General features: G+C 34.6%; 1 long non-coding RNA gene across 1 annotated transcript in view; it reads right to left on the bottom strand.

Annotated features, from left to right (window-relative positions):
- Positions 1–21277, bottom strand: part of LOC125160322 (uncharacterized) — a 58478-nt gene that overhangs the window by 31125 nt on the left and 6076 nt on the right. The window contains exon 2 of the long non-coding RNA XR_007150211.1: positions 7426–7514. This is a non-coding gene — a long non-coding RNA (uncharacterized LOC125160322). The remainder of the gene's footprint in view (positions 1–7425; positions 7515–21277) is intronic.

The following is a 21277-nucleotide window of genomic DNA, read 5'->3' as shown; positions in this document are numbered from 1 at the left end:
CTAAGGGTTGGAGTGCCTGATACGGAGCTCAAATCTAACTCAGGGAAAAGTGTGTCCTTTTGATATCCCTCCAGACCACAGAGCACCATGCCTGGGGTGTGGTTTTTTCCCTTAGTGAGACCATGTCTCTGCCTCTCCTGCTCATCTTGGTGCTGTCCCTTGTGTAGATTCTGTTTATCCAGTTTTCAGGCCTCCTTTGGTGATAATTGTCTCAAACGTAGTTGTGGGTGGTGTATTCAGGGGAGCAGGTAAGCTCAGGATCTTCCTACACTTCTGTCTTGAACCCACGCTCCCCAGCCAATATATTTAAAATGTGAGATATCACATCAAAAGCTGGATTGTCAGTTTCTCTCTAAAAATGGAGACATTTTGGGGAGCCTGGGTGGCTCAAGTGGTTTAGCATTCAACTCTTGATTTCGTCTCAATCCATGATCTCACCATTAGTGAGATCAAGCCCTATGTCAGGCTCTGTGCAGACAGCATGGAGCCTGCTTGGGATTCTCTCTCTCTCTCTCTCTCTCTCTCTCTCTCTCTCTCTCCCTCCCTCTCTCTCTCTCTCTCCCTCTCTCTTTGCCTCTCCCTCCCCCAAATAAATAACCCTTAAAAAAAAGAAATTACAGATTTAAATGACATCTCTATGCAGTAACCCCCAGATACATGTGTCCAATCATATGATCTGTCTTTTGAGCTCCAGATTAAATATATAACTGCCTACTTGATATTCTACTGGGCTGATGAATAGGATCACAAATTCAACCTTTTCAAAATAGGAAAAACTTGTATTTTCCTTACCAAATTTGTTTCTCCTCCAATATTCCCCATCTTAGTAAATGAAACCACCAACCTCCCAGTTCTTGGCATCAAATACTTAAAAGTCCTCTTTGATTTATATTATCTCCTCATCCCTTTAACCCATTAAGAAGTATTATTAACTCTAACTTTTAAAGAAAAATATCAAATCTACTCATCTTTTTCCATCTTTATTGCTATTATCATGGTCCAAGATACTACCATCTCTTTTCCTGACTGTTGCAAAAGGCTTTCGTCTTTTTGCTTTAACTTTACATTCAATCTCCCTCTCCATTCCAGTTTCCATTGAGCAGCCTAACTGACCTATCTGAAATATAAATGAGATTATGTTACTGCCATGCTTAAAAACTTTACAGTGCCCCTCTGTTGCAATTAGACCAAAATGCATACTATTTATTATGACCTATGAAATACGACTCCCGCATCATCACATTCCAACTACATTGGCTTCTATATTCTCAGAAACAGTCCAGGCACAATTACCCTTAGAGGTCTTTTATAGTCTTGTGACCTAAAATGCTCTTTTCTCAAATCCTCATGTGATTGGGTGTTTGTTTTTATCATTCAGATCTTAGCTCACCTAGTACCTCCCCAGAGGAGACTACCTATAGAACAGTCTACATCAAGTTCGTTGACCACTCTTTCTTGTATGATATCCTATCTTGTGAAATTACTGTTTCTTTGTTTATTTTTTTCTTTCCTCATGTGGAGTTAACTGGTATAATCCCAGCATCTAGCCTAGCACTAGGTAAGAATAAGTACTTAATAGATATTTGCTGAATCAATGCGTAGGTCCATGAATGAGTAAATAAGACCAACTATATCTCAGAGGAACTAAATAGGAATATTAAGTATTATAAATTATTTAATAAACCATACAAATTACTATTCTCTCCAGAAGTACAATGCTTTGTTTTTAAAATGATTATCTCCATAAGCTACTTTAGATTAAAATATTTCAATTCAGAAATTCAGAGAAAACACAAATCTTCACTGTCAAACAGTATCTGGGTCCTGGAAAGTAACTTTAGAGAAAATTTAGAGGAGACAACAACTACATGAAACTATATGAATTATAAAGTAATTGACAAAATGAAGACCTAAAAAGACTTAGAAAATGGTAGCACCTAGTGGAACTTTTGGAGTATTTTGGTAGTGTGTGTGTGTTTGTTTGTTTGTTTGTTTGTTTTGCTGTGACTTTCATTTTTCAAGATCTTCAGACAGCATCAGACTCTGTGCATATGTGTGGTTCCTAAATGACAAAGGTTCCATGGTCACCATTGAATCTGACTACCAAAGACAGAAATGAAAGCACCAAAAGAGAAATTATTTTAAGTCATTTTGGTTTCACCTCATTGTTGTGATCCTTTTAAATTGGCAGCAAAACCCAAGATCCCTTTCATTAATTGTTCTGTCCTCATCCCCTTGCTGTGTTTTGGCACATTACTATGTGATTATTAAAAACAAAAAAAAGACAACATATATATATATATATATATATATATATATATATATATCACAAAATTCACCCTTTTCAAGTGAACAATTTAAGTGATTTTTGGCAAATTTACTGAGTGGTGCAATCTTCACCATTAATAATTTTTAGAACAACTGGATCCCCCCAATAAGATCCCTCAAACCCATTTATACTAAATCCAGATTCCTACTCCTAGACACAGGTAATCACTAATCTACTTTCTATCTCTATGAATTTGCTTTCCCTAGACATATCCTATAAATAGTATCATACAATATGTGTTCACAATCACACAATATGTGTTCCCTTCACTTTGCATTCTTTCTGAAGTTTATCTAGAATGTAGACTGTGTAAGTAGTATGTTATTTTTATTGCTGAATAATATTCAATTACATGGATATAATATAGTGAATGGACAATTGAGTTGTTTCCAGTTCTTGGCTATTATAAATAATGCTATTATGAACATTCACATGCAAGTTTTGGTGTGGGCTTATGTTTTCATTTCTCTTCAATAGATACCCAGGAGCTGATCTGCTGGTTTATCTGGTAGTTTTAACTTTTTGAAAAACTTTCAAACTATTTTCAAAAGTGGCTACAAAATTTTACATTCCCACCAACAATGTATAAGTGTTCCCATTTCTCTACATCCTCACAAACATTTGTTTTCTTAGTTATTATAGCCAGTGTAGTGGGTGTGAAATAGTGTCTCATTGTGGTTTTAATTTCCATTTCCCTAATAACTAATGCTATTGAGCATCTTTTCACATGTTCAATAGCCATTTCTATATATTTTTTGTAAAATGTCTTTCATATCTTTAACTCATTTTTTTTATTGAGCTGTTTGTATTATTATTGAGTTTTAAGGGTTCTTGGAAGGTGCAAGACCTTTATCAGATATGTGTTTCCTCAGTCTATTATTTTTTCATTTTCTTTTTTTTTTAAGTTTATTTATTATTTATTTTGAGAGAGGGCATGAGCGGGGGTTGGGAGGCAGAGAGAGAAAAGGAGAGAGAGAATCCTAAGCAGGCTCCACATTCAGTGCAGAACCGGATGTGGGCTCACTCCCACAGCCATCAGATCATGATCTGAGCCAAAATCAAGAGCTGGTTGCTTGCTTAACTGACTGAACCAACTAGGTGTCCCAATTTTTTCATTTTCTTAATGGTGACTTTTGAAATGCAAAAGTTTTGGATTTTGATGTTCAATGTATTAATTTATTTCTTTTACAGGCTGTGCAAAGAAATAGCTAAGAACTCCTTGCCTAACCCAAGGTCTCAAAGATTTCCTACTATGTTTTATTCTAAAAGTTTTATTGTTTTAGCTTACATTTAAGACTATTATTTTTATGTATAGTGTGAAATGAGAGTATAAGTTCATGTCTTTGCATGTAGGTATCCAATTGTCCCAAATTCATTTGTTGAAAAGATTATACTTTCCCCAATGAATGTCCTCAGCATATTTCTCAAAAACCAATTGGCTATGAATATACACATTTATTTCTAGACTCTCAATTGTGCTCCATTCATCTATATGTTTACCCTTATGTCAGTGCCACACTGTCCTGATAACTATATTTATAGTAAGTTCTGAAATTGAAAAGTGAAAGTCCTCCAATTTTCAAAACGGTTTTGGCTATTGTAAATGTTTTGCATTTCCTATAAATTTTAGAATCTGCTTGTCAACTTATACAAAAAGGCACCAAAAATTCTGACAGGGATTACATTGAATCTATGCTCAAGTAGTGGAAAATTTTCACCTTAAACATATTGAACCTTCCAATCTATGAATATGGAATGTCTTTCCATTGATTTAGATCTTCTTTGTTCTCAATAAATTTTTTAAATTTTCAGTATAATAGTCTTGTATTTTTTTATTAAACTTATTCCAAAAGTATTTAATTCTTTTTGTTGATATATTGAATAGAATAATATTTTCCATTTTCTGATTTATCATTGTATAGAAATACAATTGAATTTTTTTTCAGCTGGCACACATAGCTTTGAATCTTTTGTTTTATAGGTATATAATTCACACACCATAAAAACTATCCTTTTAAAATGTATAATCCCAAGGTTTCAGTATATTCATAGAGTTGCACAATCATCATCACTATCTAATTCCAGAATACTTTCATCACCCCCAAAAGAAACACTGTGCCCATTAGCAGACATTCCTCATTTCCCCTTATCCTCAGCCTCTGGCAATCACTAATATTTGTCTCTATATACTTGTCTATTTAATATAAATGGAATCATACACTATGTGGTCTTTTGTGTCTGGCTTCTTTCACTTAGCATGTTCTTAAAGTTCATCCATGTTGTAGTATATATCCATATCGCATGGTTTCCACTTTTTGAGTATTATAAATAATACTACTATGAACCTTCACATACAAGTTTTTGTGTAGATACATACTCTCATTTCTCTTGGGAATATACCTATAAGTAGAAAATCTAGGTCATATGGTAACTCTACATTTAATCTCTAGAGGAACTGCCAAACTTTTTCAAAGTAGTTGCACCATTTTACATTTCCGTCATCTGTGTATAAGGATTGAAATTTCTCCACATCCTCACCAACATTTTTCTTTTTTAAATTATAGCCATTTTAGTAGGTGTGAACTGGTATATCATCATGGGTTTAATTTTTATCCAGTGGCTAAGGATGTTGAACATCTTTTCATATGCATATTAGTTTTTATATATCTTATTTGGAGAAATGTTTATTCAGAGCCTTTGCTCACTTTTAAATTGGGTTATGTGTCTTTTTATTATTGATTAGCAATTGCATTTTATAATCTGGATACAAGTCTTTTATCATATAAATATTTTATAAATATTTTCTCCCATTCTTTCAATTTTTCATTTTCTTGAGTATGTCCTTTTAAGCAGTTTTTTTTTTCAATTTGATGATCTAATTATCTTTTGTGTGTGTGTGGCTTGTACTTTTGGTGATGTATCTAACCAATCATTTCTTAGTCCAAGGTCCTGATGATTGATACATATGATTTCTTCTAAAAGTTTTATGGTTTTAACCATTACATTTAGGTCTTTGACCCACTGTGAGTTAATTTTTGAATATGGGGTGAAAGAGAAATACAATTTTATTCTTTAGCATGTGGATATCCAGTAGCCCCAGAGCCATCTGCTCCAAAGATTATTGTTTCCCTATTGAATGATCTTTGCATCATTAGAACCAATATCATGAGTCTTAAATAATAAAACATCAAGTTATGATGCCATAATGGTAATAGTATATCCATTTGTTTCTGTAGTTAAAGTTTTTAAGTTGTCTTTTCATATTTAAAATAATACTTGAAAAGAATTTCAGAGGCAGTTTCCATTTTAGAGTATCTTAAGAATCAGCCTGATGCAGTTGTAGTCCAACTTGAAGAAACTGCTTTGTCAGTATTCTATTTATTCAGACAACTATGATACTAGATTTTTATAAATTGTAATGTTTTCTGCAGCATGTAAGAGAAACATCAATCACACTGGCTTAAATAAAAATATATTTCATTGTCCCTGAAAAGGAATCACATCCATGCTTTATAGAGAAACTATCATAATATCTTGAATTTTTAGTCTGATAGTACAATTGGATGAGACTACTGAGTTGTCTACCTTGGATACAGAATGAGTATATTTTACATGCGAAAGGGAAGGAAATGAATATTTGTGACCAAGAAGGTCGAGTATGGTGAATTATATTTTATTATTGTTCAAAATATTTGGCGCTTCTTCATGACATCATGCTTTGCATATGATTTCCTTAGGCCAATAAAATGGGAGAAGCCAGATATGCCACTTCCAAGCAGAAGCTTCAAGAGCCATTGTATGATTCCAATACATTCTTCATTTTCTTTTACCATGAGACTGGCAATGTTCCAGGTAGAGGCTGCTCTCTCAGCATGGGTTCCAGAATGAAGACAACATCAAACTGAGTTACAGTTGACCAATACAAGATGAGTTAAAAGACCAGGAAACAAACTTTGTTGTTTTAAGCTTCTGAGATTTGGGGATTATTTTGTTATGGCAGCATAGCCTCAGTTAATGAAAATGATGACTATTTTACAATTATTTCAGAACTTTTGATTTTTTAAGTATGTCTAAGGAGGCCATAATATACAAAGGAAAACTTGTTTTCTTACACTTAATTTCAAGTTCTAAAAAATTATTTTAAAATACTTGTTTTAAAAGGCCTGGGGGGTGCTTGGGTGGCTCAGTGGGTTAACTGTTTGACTTTTGATTTTGGCTCAGGTCATGATCTCATGGTTGTGAGATAGAGCCCCACAATGGGCTCCACACTGGGTGTAGAGCCTACTTAAGATTCTCTCTCCCTCTTCCCCTGCCCCTCCTTCACTCACTTGCTCTCACACACACACATGCACATGTGCACAGGTGCATGTGCACGCTCTCTTAAAAACAAAAAACAAACAACAACAACAACAACAAAAACTGGGGTGCCTGGATGGCTCAGTCTGTTGAGCATCCAACTTCAGCTCCGGTCATGATCTCATGATTCATGAGTTCAAGCCCCATGTCAGGATCTGTGCTGACAGCTCACAGCCTGCAGCCTGCTTTGGATTCTGTGTTTCCCTCTCTCTCTCGGCCCCTCCCCTGCTCATGATCTGTCTCTCTCTCTCAAAATAAATAAGCATTAAAAAAATTTTAATAAAAAAATAAAATAAATTTAAAAAGAGAGAGAGAGAGAGAGAGACAAGGCCTGATACAACCTTTATCTGCCAATCTAAATCCATATAAATTTGTATCATCTTTCCTACTTAAAAAAATTTATAAGGCTCTAACATCTGAATAAATGATGTTAAATATTAAACTAGAAAACTTGAAGTTTCCAATACACTCAGAGAGTTAAAATTTGTATTATAACACGCAAGACTTTTATACTATACTTATTCATATTTACATAAGTGTTCTCAAATTAAAATGATTTGTTACAAACAAAGAGCCAAAATGCACCCAGGGGTTTCCTACATGGTTACATGGAAATGATTCTTAATTTCATACATTGAATATTTTTTATACACCATGAATCTTCTAAATTAGAGCCATTCAGTTTTCAGCATGTTGCAGCTAAGTTCAACTATTGGAAATAAAAAGAGGAGATGAGTTACCTATAGCAGTCTACATTTTGATTGAAGATGGCAACACAAGGAAGTGGTTTGTTTGAGCAGTAACAGCATATTTATTGGTATATTCCAACCTGAAATAAAATTAAAATGTGTAAATTTCATATTTTATTATATTAACATTATTTATGACAGTACATATTAAAATTTTCACCTAATATTATATGTTACAGTTTTAAAGAAAATCATAATTCCAACAGTGATTCTACTATTTATAAACAGGATTGTTTTCTGGCAAACTAAAGAACAATTTCCTAAACAAGTAAATAAACAGAAAACAAAGCTGCTAAAGTCCCTTTGCAGAATTATATTTTTCTATTTAGCATTTATATTTTAGCTTAAAGGAATTAGAAGTAATATTGTGAAAAATATAAGGATTGGAAAAATCCCAAACAAGCCAACCAAGGAGATAAACAAATGGGACAAAGAAGTGGGGAGAGAAAACTAAAAAGCTAAAACAATTCAATAAGTATTAAGTAACTTAATTCTAATTCCATATCAGGAGCGTGCCAGATTCCCTAAGCAATATTACACAAAGATTAAATTTTTGTTCTGTAGAAATGAGTCCTATTTTCAATAGAACCATTTTATTATCTAAATATAGCTCTAATTAATTTAAATTTAGCTAAGTGCATTATCCATGATTACCCATTCAAAAGATTATCTTTAGCAACCTGTCAGGCCAACAGAGAAAGCATAGGATTGGGGAAAGACCAAAGATAGCAGCGAAGGATGTTACCGGTGCTGTGCATTTCCTACCATGCACCCCTGAAAATACAACATGGTATCACTCAAACTTCTTCAGATCTGGATGATAGAATATCTCTTAAATAATGTTGCTTTGTAATTTTAGATATACAAAATAAAGCCAATTGATGACAGCAGTAGTCAAAATAGATTATGATTTTGTTTTGAATATATTTCAATACTTTGCATATTATGTGTAAATGGTATATCTTTTTACAGTCTCAGCGCCATGCTTATATTCACATTTACAAATTTCATCCATTCTACAAGAGATTTCACATCCTCCAGGAAAAACTAATTTGTATTAGTTTTTGGTATTTTTCAGAACAGAATTTTTCAGAATTTTACCTGTAACAGTATAGGTAGCTTAGCATGGGCTTACCCTTCACTGTATTACTTTGAGCAAGTTGTTTATCCTCTCCACCCCCACACTGCGTATTTGTAAAATAGGGATTAAATCGAAATTACCTCTTAGGATGGTTGTGAGAATTATCAGAAAGAATACACATAAAGTACTTAGAACAGGGCTTGACACACATTAAGTTCTCAGTTAATTTTAGCTTCTTTTGATTACAGAGAAGAGCAGAGGTAAACTGCCTTGTTGACAGTTATACTCCATATCTAACACAGTGTCTGGCACTTAGTAGCTCTCAACTATCTACTTCTGAATGAATAAATAACTTGTCCTTGAGAAATACTTCTAACTACACAGAAGGAAATGCAGCGAAGGAGTTTTCATGGTCAAAGTGAGCAGTAAGTTTTAAAACTGAAGGTTATTCAAACAGTGTGGGGACGGGGGAAAAAGGCACAGGGTTCTATGATTAGTGCATTAAAGTAACTTGCTTCTCCTGGGGATTATACTAGGGATTTTGTTAGGATAATGGTCATAGTAATAAAATGTAACCAGGTCCAAAATCTCTGGTTAAATTTGGTTAATTAGTATAATTTTTATATTAAGGAAGAGTAGCAAATTTACACAATCATAAGTGTTGTGTAATAAATATGGCTAGTATATACTTTAGATATACCTGAAGACCATTTTAAAAATGCTTTCACAAAAAGTTTGTAAGACTTCCCAGTCTTTTCAAGAAAGGTTGTCATAACCAAATTATCAGGGAAGGAACCTTTATCTTCTATGTTTGCTTTAAACTTTACTGTGCTTCAAGGACTTTTCAATTGATTAAGGAATATTTAAGAACTATGATATTGTATATATGTGTACATATGCATTATGCATGCACTATAAGCACTTCATGGAAGTCTATGAACAGAAAGAAACATCTTTTCTATTAACTTATCACAAACAAGACATTAGATGTCAGAAGACCATGTAAGATGAGCATCATGGACTCCTTTCTACTGCCTTTTGCCCTCTTATTACCTTTGTTGTGTCCTTTTCAACCCCTCTGAACTCCCTGAAGCTTCATTCTAGAAGAGTAGCTTAAGTAGAATGAGTAGCTCATTCTAAATTCTACCAGTGCCTCCATCTTGGTGGTCATGGCAGGCTCCTTCCCTGTGTTAACAGAAGGGAGGTGGAAGTCCTTCATATTGGTCCTTTTAGGAGACAAACCTTTCTCTTAATATTATCAACTATATACTCATAGCTTAATTCCAATGAATATGCTAAACAACACATTGGGCCCCTATGGAATGAGAAAGGGTAATATGAAGAAGGAAATCCCCCTAGTAAGAGGGAACCTGAGTAGAGTTGGAACCCAGATGTTTTTTGTCAGTGGAGTTAGACAACATCCCTCTCCACATGTGTCTATTTGGATTAGGATTAGATGTTTGTGGGTACTGGGGCAGAATAAATTATAAAGATATGTGTACCCTTTTGCATCTTGTGATTTGTACTAAGGCCAAAGCCTTCCAGGAGAAAATATTTAAACTCTATCCACTATTGAGGTTGAGATATACCTAACTGATAGAGAATGGGGGGTCTTAACAAAAGTTAGATTTTAGGAGGGGATGTTCCAGAAGAGGATCCAGCATAAGGAAAGAATATACAATGCATTAGGCCAGTTACAGCACCCAAAACAGTAGCAGGAAATTGGTAATAGATATGGCAAATAGCCAAACTATCCCAACCCAACAATACTAGTGGAATTAATCTGGGGATGGGGGGAGGGGAGAGAGGATATTTGTGTACATTTTTTAAACTAGAGCACTTTTGGATTCAGTCCACTTCATGTGGAACCCTCTTAACCCCTAACACCTTTTCTTACCTCGAAAAAAACATCTTTTCCTGGTGAATAGATAAAGATCTATACCAAAAACTCAGACATCAACAGTAATGGTGACAAACTGTAAGTGGTACTCAGGAAAAGAATGTAGGAAAGAATCATGAAAGCAACAAGGAAAAAAAAGTCCTTAATCCACAAGGTAAGACATATCAGGTTCACAACAGACCTATCCACAGAAACTTGGCAGGCCAGGATGGGGTGGCAGGGTATATTCAATATGCTGAATCAGAAATATATGCAGCCAAGAATTCTTTATCCAGCAAGGCTGTCATTCAAAACAGGAGAGATTAAAAGTTTCCCAAACAAAAAACTAAAGGACTTTATGACCACTAAATCAGCCCTGCAAGAAATTATAAGGGGGACTCTCTAAGGAGAGAAAAGATGAAAAAAGAAAAAAAAAAAAACAAAAGCAACAAAGACTAGAAAGGACCAGAGAACACCACCAGAAAATCCAACTCTACAGGCAACATAATGGCAATTAATTCAGATCTTTCATTACTCACTCTAAACATCAGTAGACTAAATGCTCCAATCAAAAGACATAGGGTAACAGAATGGATAAGAAAACAAGATCCATCTATGTGCCATTTACAAAAGACCCAATTGAGACCTAAAGACACCTTCAGATTGAAAGTAAGGGGATGGAGAACCATCTATCATACTAATGGTCATCAAAAGAAAGCCAGAATAGCTATACTTGCTTCAGACAATCTAGATTTTAAAATAAAGACTGTAACAAGAGATGAAGAAGGGCATTATGTCATAATTAAGGGGTCTATAAACAAGAAGATCTAACAATTGTAAACATTTATGTTCCAAACGTGAAACACCCAAATATATACATAAATTAATCACAAACATAAAGAAACTCATTGATAATAATACCATAATAGCAGGGGACTTCAACATCCCACTTACAACAATGGACAGATCATCTAATCAGATTATCAACAAGGAAACAACGGCTTTGAATTACACACTGGACCAGATGGACTTAACAGATATATTCAGAACATTTCATCCTAAAGCAGCAGAATACACATTCTTCTCAAGTGCACATGGAACATTCTCCAGAATAGATCACACACTGGGACAAAAATCAGCCCTCAACAACTACAAAAAGATCAAGATCATACTGTGCATATTTTCAGACAACACTATGAAACTCAAAATCAACCACAAGAAAAAATTTGGAAAGGTACCAAATACTTGGAGACTAAAGAACATCCTACTAAAGAATGAATGGGGTAACCAAGAATTTAAAGAGGAAATTAAAAGTACATGGAAGTCAAGGAAAATTATAGCACCACAGCCCAAAACCTCTGGGATGCAGCAAACGCGGTCATAAGAGGAAAGTATATACAATCCACGCCTTCCTAAAGAAGGAAGAAATGTCTCAGATACACAACTTAACCTTACACCTTAGAGCTGGAAAGAATAGCATATAAAACCCCAAAACAGCAGAAGACAGGAAATAATAAGGAATAGAACAGAAATCAATGCTATCAAAACCAAAAAACAAAAACAAAAAAACAGTAGAACAGATCAATGAAACCAGGAGCTGGTTCTTTGAAAGAATTAACAAAATTGATAAACCACTAGCCAGTTTGATCAAAAAGAAGAAGGAAGGACCCAAATAAATAAGATCAAGAATGAAAGAGGAGAGATTACCACCAACATAGCATAAATACAAACAATAATAGGAGAATATTACAAGCAATTATATGACAATAAAATGGGCAATCTGGAAGAAATGGACAAATTCCTAGAAATATAAACTACCAAAACTGAAACAAGAAGAAATAGAAAATTTTAACAGACCCATAACCAGTAAAGAAATCGAATTAGTAATCAAAAATCTGCCAAAAAACAAGAGTCCAGGGCCAGATGGCTTTCCAGGGGAATTCTAACAAATGTTTAAAGAAGAGTTAACGCCTATTCTCTTGCAGCTGTTCCAAAATATAGAAATGGAAGGAAAACTTCCAAACTCATTCTATGAAGCCAGCATTACCTTGATTCCAAAACCAAAGACCTCACTAAAAAGAACTGCAGACCAATTTCCCTGATGAACATGGAGGCAAAAATCCTCAACAAGACACTAGCCAAGTGGATCCAACAATATGTGGATCCACCAAGTGGGATGCAGAGCTGGTCCAATATCTGCAAAACAATCAATGTGATAACATCACATCAAAAATTTAAAAAAAAAAGACAAGAACCACATGATCCTCTCAATAGATGCAGAGAAAACATTTGACAAAATACAGCATCCTTTCTTGAGAAAAACCCTCAAGAAAGTAGGGATAGAAGGATCATACCTCAAGATCATGAAAGTCATATATGAAAGACCCACTGCTAATATCGTCCTCAACAGGAAAAAACTGAAAGATTTCCCCTAAAGTCTGGACACAACAGGGATTTCCACTCTTGCCATTGTTATTCAACATAATATTGGAAGTCTTAGCCGCAGCAATCAGACAACACAAAGGAATAAAAGGCATCTGAACCAGCAAGGAAGAAGTCAATACTAGGTATTTATCCAAGGGATACAGGTATGCTGTGTCAAAGGGACACGTGTACCCCAATGTTTATAGCAGCACTATCAACAACAAAGTATGGAAAGGGCTCAAATGTCCACCAATGGATGAATGGATAAAAAAGACATGGTATATATACATATATATACATATATATGTGTGTATGTAGATATACCAGATATATATGTGTGTGTATACACACACACACACGCGCGCGCGCTCGCGCATGCAATGCAGTATTACTCGGCAATCAAAAAGAATGAAATTTTGCCTTTGCAACTACGTGGCTGGAACTAGAGGGCATTATGCTAAGCGAAATTAGAGAAAGACAAATATCGTATGACTTCATTCATAGGAGGACTTTAAGATACAAAACAGATGAACGTAAGGGAAGGGGAGCAAAAATAATATAAATATAAATATAATATAAATAATATAATATAAAAACAGGGAGGGGGACAAAACATAAAAAACTCTTAAATATAGAGAACAAACTGAGGGTTGCTGGAGGGGTTGTGGGAGGGGGGATGGGCTTAATTGGTAAGGGGCATTAAGGAAGACACTTGGGATGAGAACTGGGGGTTATACATAGGGGATGAATCACTGGAATCTACTCCTGAAATCATTGTTGGACTATATGCTAACTTGGTTGTAAATTTTAAAATTAATTAATTTAAAAATATTGTATCAATATTGCTTTATTGTTACTAATGTAAGATATAATTGGGGAAGGTGAATGTGGGGTATATGGGAATTCTCTATACTATATATTTGATTTTTCTATAAATCTATAGCTTAGAATATTTAGGAGTGCCTGGGTGACTCAATGGGTTGAGCATACAACTTCAGCTCAGATCATGGTCTCACAGTTTGTGTGTTTGAGCCCTGCATTCAGCTCTCTGCTGTCCGCACAGAGCCCCCTTTGGATCCTCTGTCTCCCTTTCTCTCTGCCCCTCCCCTGCTTACACATATGTGTTCTCTTTCTCTCTTTCAAAATATAAATAAATATTTTAAAAATAAATAAAATAAAGTAATATCTATTTTTAAAAAATAGATACAACCCAGTCTTAAGCCAATGTGGATGTACATTTATCTGACCACTGTGGTTGGTAGAGATAGGCATTTGATCTCAGTCAATTCAAATTAAGGTGATGTAAGGACTTTGGCTCAAAATGTTCTACTTAGAAATAAGGAAATGAGATTGAGAAATCTGCAGCAATTTTGTGAGCTTGCCTAGGGATTAAGCTAAACTAGTGAAAAGAATATAGAGAAAGAATCTGGCAATGCTTTTGGAGCTCGGGATACAGCTGGATCTACTCTGGTCAGCTAAGTTACATGAACCAATAATCAACTATTTATTGTGTGAGCCAGTTTCAGTTTAGCATTCAATCCCTTTAAACACAAAGAGTGCTGAAAGAACAAATGTGCAAATTATTAACTTCTGTTTTGGGAAATGTACTCAAATAAAGCAAAATTTCTATTATACAAGATAGCAATATAATAGCAGAATAATAACATGATCACCAAATCAGTTCAAACATCTTCAAGATCCAAAATTTTGGATACCATAACCTGTTTTTTGCTTATTTTTAACATTATGATCTGGTTCCTAAGTAAAACAATCTTCATGAAAGGGTACTGATGCAATTTTATCTCCAATGTTAACAGTGACAAAATTATTTTTAAAGTAAATTCATAATCTTTTTTATAAAGCAGCAAATAGACTATTTTAAACTATGAATGTTTAAGGGGTTTTGACATAGTATGAAAAAGAAGTTTCCAGACAGAATTTATAATAACAAATAAATTATATCCTCTGTCCTTTGATATTCAGATTAGCTTCTTGCATAATTTTGAGGCTCTGTAAGTTTTTGCACTTGGCTCTTTATTTTTGCCTCCAATTGTAAATTCCCATATAGTTTTACAGAACTATGGTAGAACATTTATTTAAAGATCACCACATACACATTTCTATTCATAATACTTGAACAAAAAAAGCCATCAGTAGTCTGTATAACAGGTCTTTAATACTCAATTAAATCACATTAATTTAAGGTGCTCACACACAAAAAAATTATTTTGCTTTTGTTCCTACTAGTGGAAAGGTACATTATAATTGTAGCCTTCAAAAGAGCCTGCATACTAAAATTTTATTCAAGAATATAAAATTAAATTTCAAATAATCCAGGAAAATGTAATAAGAGTCTACATCCTAGACTTTTTTTCAGGGATTTTCTAGATTCCTTTTCAGGGATCTCCACATGATTCTCTCTCTCTCCTCTGAATCTTCAAAATCCAAGTCTCTCCCAATGGGAACAAATAATTAAAAAATCTGTAAACTCCCTAGTGCTGGCTATTAAAGTTTCTCTACTGCCTTTCACAACCAAACTTCTTGAGCGTTGTCTTCACTTGCTGTCACCACTTTCTTACTTGCCAATCACTCCTCAGTCTACTGGAGTCTGGCTTCTAAGTGAAAGGCTCTAACAAAAGTAATCTTGCAGAGGTCACTGCTGATTCCCAGGTTACTTTTCAAGTCTTATTTGGAATCTCAGAAGCATAGGCATTTGCTGTCCTATCCCTTTCTTGAAAGACCTTTACACCACTGGCACAGGAGTCACCAAATATATATGGTCTTTCTCCTACTTTTTTGACTGCTCCCTTTTGATCCTTTATCCAACTCTCACATGTCATTTCTGCCCAAGCTTTCTTTTCTTCTTACTCTAGTCTGTCTGGTTTTTCTACTCCACTATCTCAGAGTTGTTACTTACCATCTGAATTTGGTAACTCCTGATTCTGTATCTCTAGCCCTAATTAATCTCCATCCGGGATTTTAGAACAATTTACCCAACCACCTATTCAATAGCTCAAATTGCATGTCCCACAGGTACCTCAAATTTATTCCATCTAAATTTAACTTATAATATGATCTTCCTCATGAATGACCTCACCATTCACCCAGTTATCTGAGCAATAAACTGACAGGATCCTTTAATCTCCCCTTTTCCTTATCTCTCACATCCACTCAACTACCAAGCAAGGCCTTTGTCTTAACAGCGGTAAGAAATCACTAAAGGGCATTTAAGCAGTGGAGGGACAAGAGCATATTTGTGTATTAGAAAGAGTACAATACCACATAACAGAGAATGGAGTGGAGTTAATCACAGATCGGAAATTATTTTGACCTGTGGTGGAAACCATGGGGGAAATGATACTTTTAATGAATGTTATGTGCCAAATACAAAAACAAACACGTTGAGAAAGACTTTTTTCTTTAAAGCAAGTGTTAAACTAAACATACTAGAAATGACAAATATCTCTTCCTGTTACATCATTCCTTCAGAAAATCTGCTTCCTAACAGTGCTGCTTATATCCTATACCTGCTTTGCCCTGTCCTCAGCTGATTGGATCACCTGTGGATATAGGATTTCAGAAAAACCTTACCATAGACTGGGTTAAGCCAGTTAAGACTTTTTCTACTAGTCGCACAGAATGCAGACAGCCAGTCTCTACCTGGTTCTTACACTAATTTGTTTATTCTGTTGAAACAGAAGTGTTCACATTCGATGAGGAATTTTTGAGTACTATACACCCAAATAAAAATCAGAGAATATAATAGCAAAAGTGAAAAAGTTAATACCTTTTAATCAAACAACTGACATTTTAGAAATCCTACAGAAATAATTTTTAAAAATTAGGACAAAGATTTGAAGGGGACAATGATGTTCACTACTGGGCTATTTATAAAAGCAAAAATTTTAAATAGATAAAAGTTGGAATAACTAACTATATTATGAACAATAGAAGACTGCTTAAGGACATGCACAAAACAATAACAATGTTTATTTCTTTGCAGTGAAATTATAGTGATTTTCTTTTCTTTTGCATTTTTCATGTTTTCTGAACTAAGCATATATGCCTTTTATTAGAAACAAATAAAAAATATTAATAGAAAAATCTACTCACCACTTTAATTAACCAAATAGTCTCAACATCACAATAATGAGACAAACTGGTATTATTTCTCTCCAAAAGGGATGCATTATATCACTTATGTAGTGATTTTTTGTCCTAAGTGTCTAATTTAGTCATAGAAAACAATTAGACAAACCCATATTGAAGGACATTCTACCAAACAACTGGTGTGAAAATGCCAACATCTTGAAAGACCCCAATTGTTCTAAATAAAGGAGACTAAAATTACAACCAAATTTGAAGTATGGTCCTTGATTGACCCTGTGTGGAAAAAAAAACATTAGGAGAACTGGAGAAATGTGAACATAGACTGAATATCAAAATATATTATTGTTCAATATTAAATTTCTTGAATGTGATAATGATACTGAGGTATAATATATATGTAGTTTTATGGTATAAAATGGTATGTAGGAGATTATCCTCATTCTTAGGAGATACATGCTATTATGCTATGTATTTAGTAGTAAAGCACTCCAACTTTAAATAGTTCCACTAAAATGGACATGCCTGGGCATGCACATACATGCGTGCACGTACACACACACACATACACACACACACACATATAATTATTAGTAACAGTGTTTCTCAAGCTGTTTCTAAGAGCATTTTTTAGATCTTTTTTTCCTAATTAGTTCCCTTCCCCCCATAAAATTTTTGAAAATTATGGTTAAAAAAACCCATAAAATTTGCCATCATAAATATTTTAATTTTTTTAACATTTTTTATTCATTTTTGTGAGACAGAGACAGAGAGAGAGAGCATGAGCAGGGGAGGCGCAGAAAGAGAGAGAGAGGGAAACACAGAATCCGAAGCAGGCTCTAGGTTCGGAGCTTTCAGCACAGAGCCTGACATAGGGCTCAAACCCACAGACCGCAAGATCATGACCTGAGCCAAGTCAGATGCTAAACTGACTGAGCCACCCAGGCGCCCTGCCATCTTAAACATTTTTATGTGTATAGTTCAGTATTATTAAGTATATTTACACTGTCGTGCAATCAATCTCCAGAATTTTTTCATCGTGTGAAACTTAAACTCTACACCCATTAAACAATAACTTCTCACTTCTCCCTGCTCCACCCATTCCCTGGCAACCATCATTTTACTTTCTGATTCTATGATTTTTTTCTGCTCTATATACTTTATAGGTGGAGTCATATAGTATGTTTGTATGTGTGTGTATGTTTGTGTAATTTGCTTATTTCACTTAGCATAATGTCCTCAAGGTTCATCCATGTTGTGGTGTGTGTTAAAATTTCCTTCCTTTTTAAGGCTGAATAATACTCCATTGATTGGATATATCACATTTTATTTATCCATTCATCCATCCATGGACACTTGGGTTGCTTCCACTTTTAAATGTTGTGAATAATGCTGTTAAGAACATAGGTGCACAAATACCTCTTTTCAAGACCTGCTTTCATTTTCTTTGAATACATACTCAGAAATGAATCATATAACTCTATATTAATTACTTGAGGAACTGACATACTATTCTCCATAGCTGCTGCACCATTTTACATTGTCACCAACACTGCACAAGTTCTAATTTTTCCACATCTTCATCAACACTTATAATTTTACATGTTTTGGATATGAGCCGTCCTCATGGGTGTGAGGTGATAATTCATTAAGATTCTGAATTGCAATTCCTTTTTTTTTTTAATTTTTTAAAAATTTTTTGAGAGAGAGAGAGAGAGAGAAACAGACATAGCATGAGCATGGGAGGGTCAGAGAGAGAGGGAGACACAGAATCCAAAGCAGGCTCCAGGCCCCGAGTTGTCAGCAGAGGGCCCGACTTGGAGTTCAAACCCACAAACTGCGAGATCATGACCCTAGCCAAAGTCGGACACTTAACCGACTAAGCCACCCGGGCGCCCCTGAATTGCAATTCCTTGATGATTTGTAATGTTGAACAACTTCTCATGTGATTATTGGCCGTTTGTAATATATTTTCAAGACCTTTGCCCGTTTTTTAATCAAGTGACTTTGTTGTTGTTGTAGAGTTGTAGAAGTTCTTTATATATTCTAAATATACACATTATCAGATATATGATTTGCAAATGTTTCTTCTCATTTCACAGGCTGCTTTTTCACTCTGCTGATTGTGTCCTTTGATGCACGTTAAGTTTTAAATTTTAATGTTGTCTCATTTGTCTTTTTTTAGATTTGTTGCCTGTGCTTTTATGTCATATACAAGAAATCATTGTCAAATCCAGTGACATGAAGCTCTTCCTCTATGTTTTCTTCTAAAACATAGTTTTATAGTTTTTAAGTTTTATCTTTACGTCTTTGATCCATTTTGAGGTTTTTTGTTGTTGTTGTTTGTTTGTTTTTTATGTAGCATAAGGTAAGGGTCCAACCTCATTTTTTCTTTTTTTTGCATGTGCATATCCTGTTTTCTATATAGCCTTCTTAGCATGAGTCAACACTAACTGGCTTTAGGTTAGCCAGTTATATAGGTTATATCTTTAGGTTACATAAAAAATACATATATTTATAATATATATAATATATAATATAATTATGTAATATATTAGTTATATATTATTATATTTATAATATATATATTTAGGTTACATAGGTTATATATTTAGGTTATATAAGAAAAAACTTGCTACTGAGATCTAACAACTTTTTCTGACAACAAAAGAGTATTTATATATTTAAAGACAAACTGGTATTAAATATCAGCTCACTTTGGTCAAACTTTCACTCTTGGCAGATGACGTGATACTCTATATGAAAACCCTAAAGATTCCACCAAAAAACTGCTAAAACTGATCCATGAATTCAGCAAAGTTGCAGGATATAAAGTCAATGCACAGAAATTGGCTGCATTCCTATACACCTATAATGAAGCAACAGAAAGAGAAATCAAAGAATCGATCCCATTTACAATTGCACCAAAAACCATAAAATGCCTAGGGATAAAGCTAACCAAAGAGGTGAAAAATCTATACACTGAAAACTATAGAAAGCTTATGAAAGAAATTGAAGAAGACACAAAAAAATGGAAAAATATTCCATGCTCCTGGATTGGAAGAACAAATATTGTTAAAATGTCAATACAACCCAAAGCAATCTAGATATTCAATGCAATCCCTATCAAAATAACACCAGCATCCTTCACAGAGCTAGAACAAACAATCCTAAAATTTGTATGGAACCAGAAAAGACCCTGAATACTCAAGCAATCTTGAAAAAGAAAACCAAAGCTGGAGGCATCACAATCCTGGATTTCAAGATGTATTACACAGCTGTAATCATCAAAACAGTATGGTACTGGCACAAAAACAGACACTCAGATCAATGGAACAGAATAGAGAACCCAGAAATAGACCCACAAATGTATGGCCAACTAATCTTTGACAAAGCAGGAAAGAATATACAATGGATTAAAGACAGTCTCTTCAGCAACTGGTGCTGGGAAAACTGGACAGCAACATGCAGAAAAATGAACCTGGAACACTTTCTTACACCATACACAAGAATAAACTCAAAATGGATGAAAGACCTAAATGTAAGACAGGAAGCCATCAAAATCCTCAAGGAGAAAGAAGGCAAAAACCTCTTTGATAACAGTCACAGCAATTTCTTACTCAACACGTCTCTGGAGGCAAGGGAAACAAAAGCAAAAATGATCTATTGGGACCTCAAAATAAAAAGCTTCTGCACAGTGAAGGAAACTATCAGCAAAACTAAAACACAACTGACAGAATGGGAGAAGATATTTGCAAACAACATATCAGATAAAGGGTTAGTATCCAAAATCTATAGAGAACTTACCAAACTCAACACCCAAAAAACAAATAATCCGGTGAAGAAATGGACAAAAGACATGAATAGACACTTCTCCAAAGAAGACATCCAGATGGCCAAGCGACACATGAAAAAATGCTCCACATCACTCATCATCAAGGAAACACAAATCAAAACCACAATGAGATACCCCCTCACACCTGTCAGAATGGCTGACACTAACAACTCAGGCAACAACAGATGCTGGCGAGGATGCGAAGAAAGAGGATCTCTTCTGCTCTGCTGGTGGGAATGCAAACTGATGCAGCCACTCTGGAAAACAGTATGGAGGTTCCTCAAAAAATTAAAAATAGAACTACCCTACGATCCAGCAACTGCACTACTAGGTATTTATCCAAGGGATACAGGTGTGCTGTTTTGAAGGGGCACATGTACCCCAATGTTTATAGCAGTGCTGTCAACAATAGCCAAAGTATGGAAAGAGCCCAAATGTCCATCGATGGAAGAATGGATAAAGAAGAAGTGGTATATATATACAATGGAGTATTACTCGGCAATCAAAAAGAATGAAA

This window comes from Prionailurus viverrinus, chromosome A2 (genome assembly GCF_022837055.1).
Source record: "Prionailurus viverrinus isolate Anna chromosome A2, UM_Priviv_1.0, whole genome shotgun sequence".
Lineage (NCBI taxonomy): Eukaryota > Metazoa > Chordata > Mammalia > Carnivora > Felidae > Prionailurus > Prionailurus viverrinus.
Note: the sequence above shows the minus strand (reverse complement) of the source record. Positions and strands in the feature narration are given on the sequence as shown.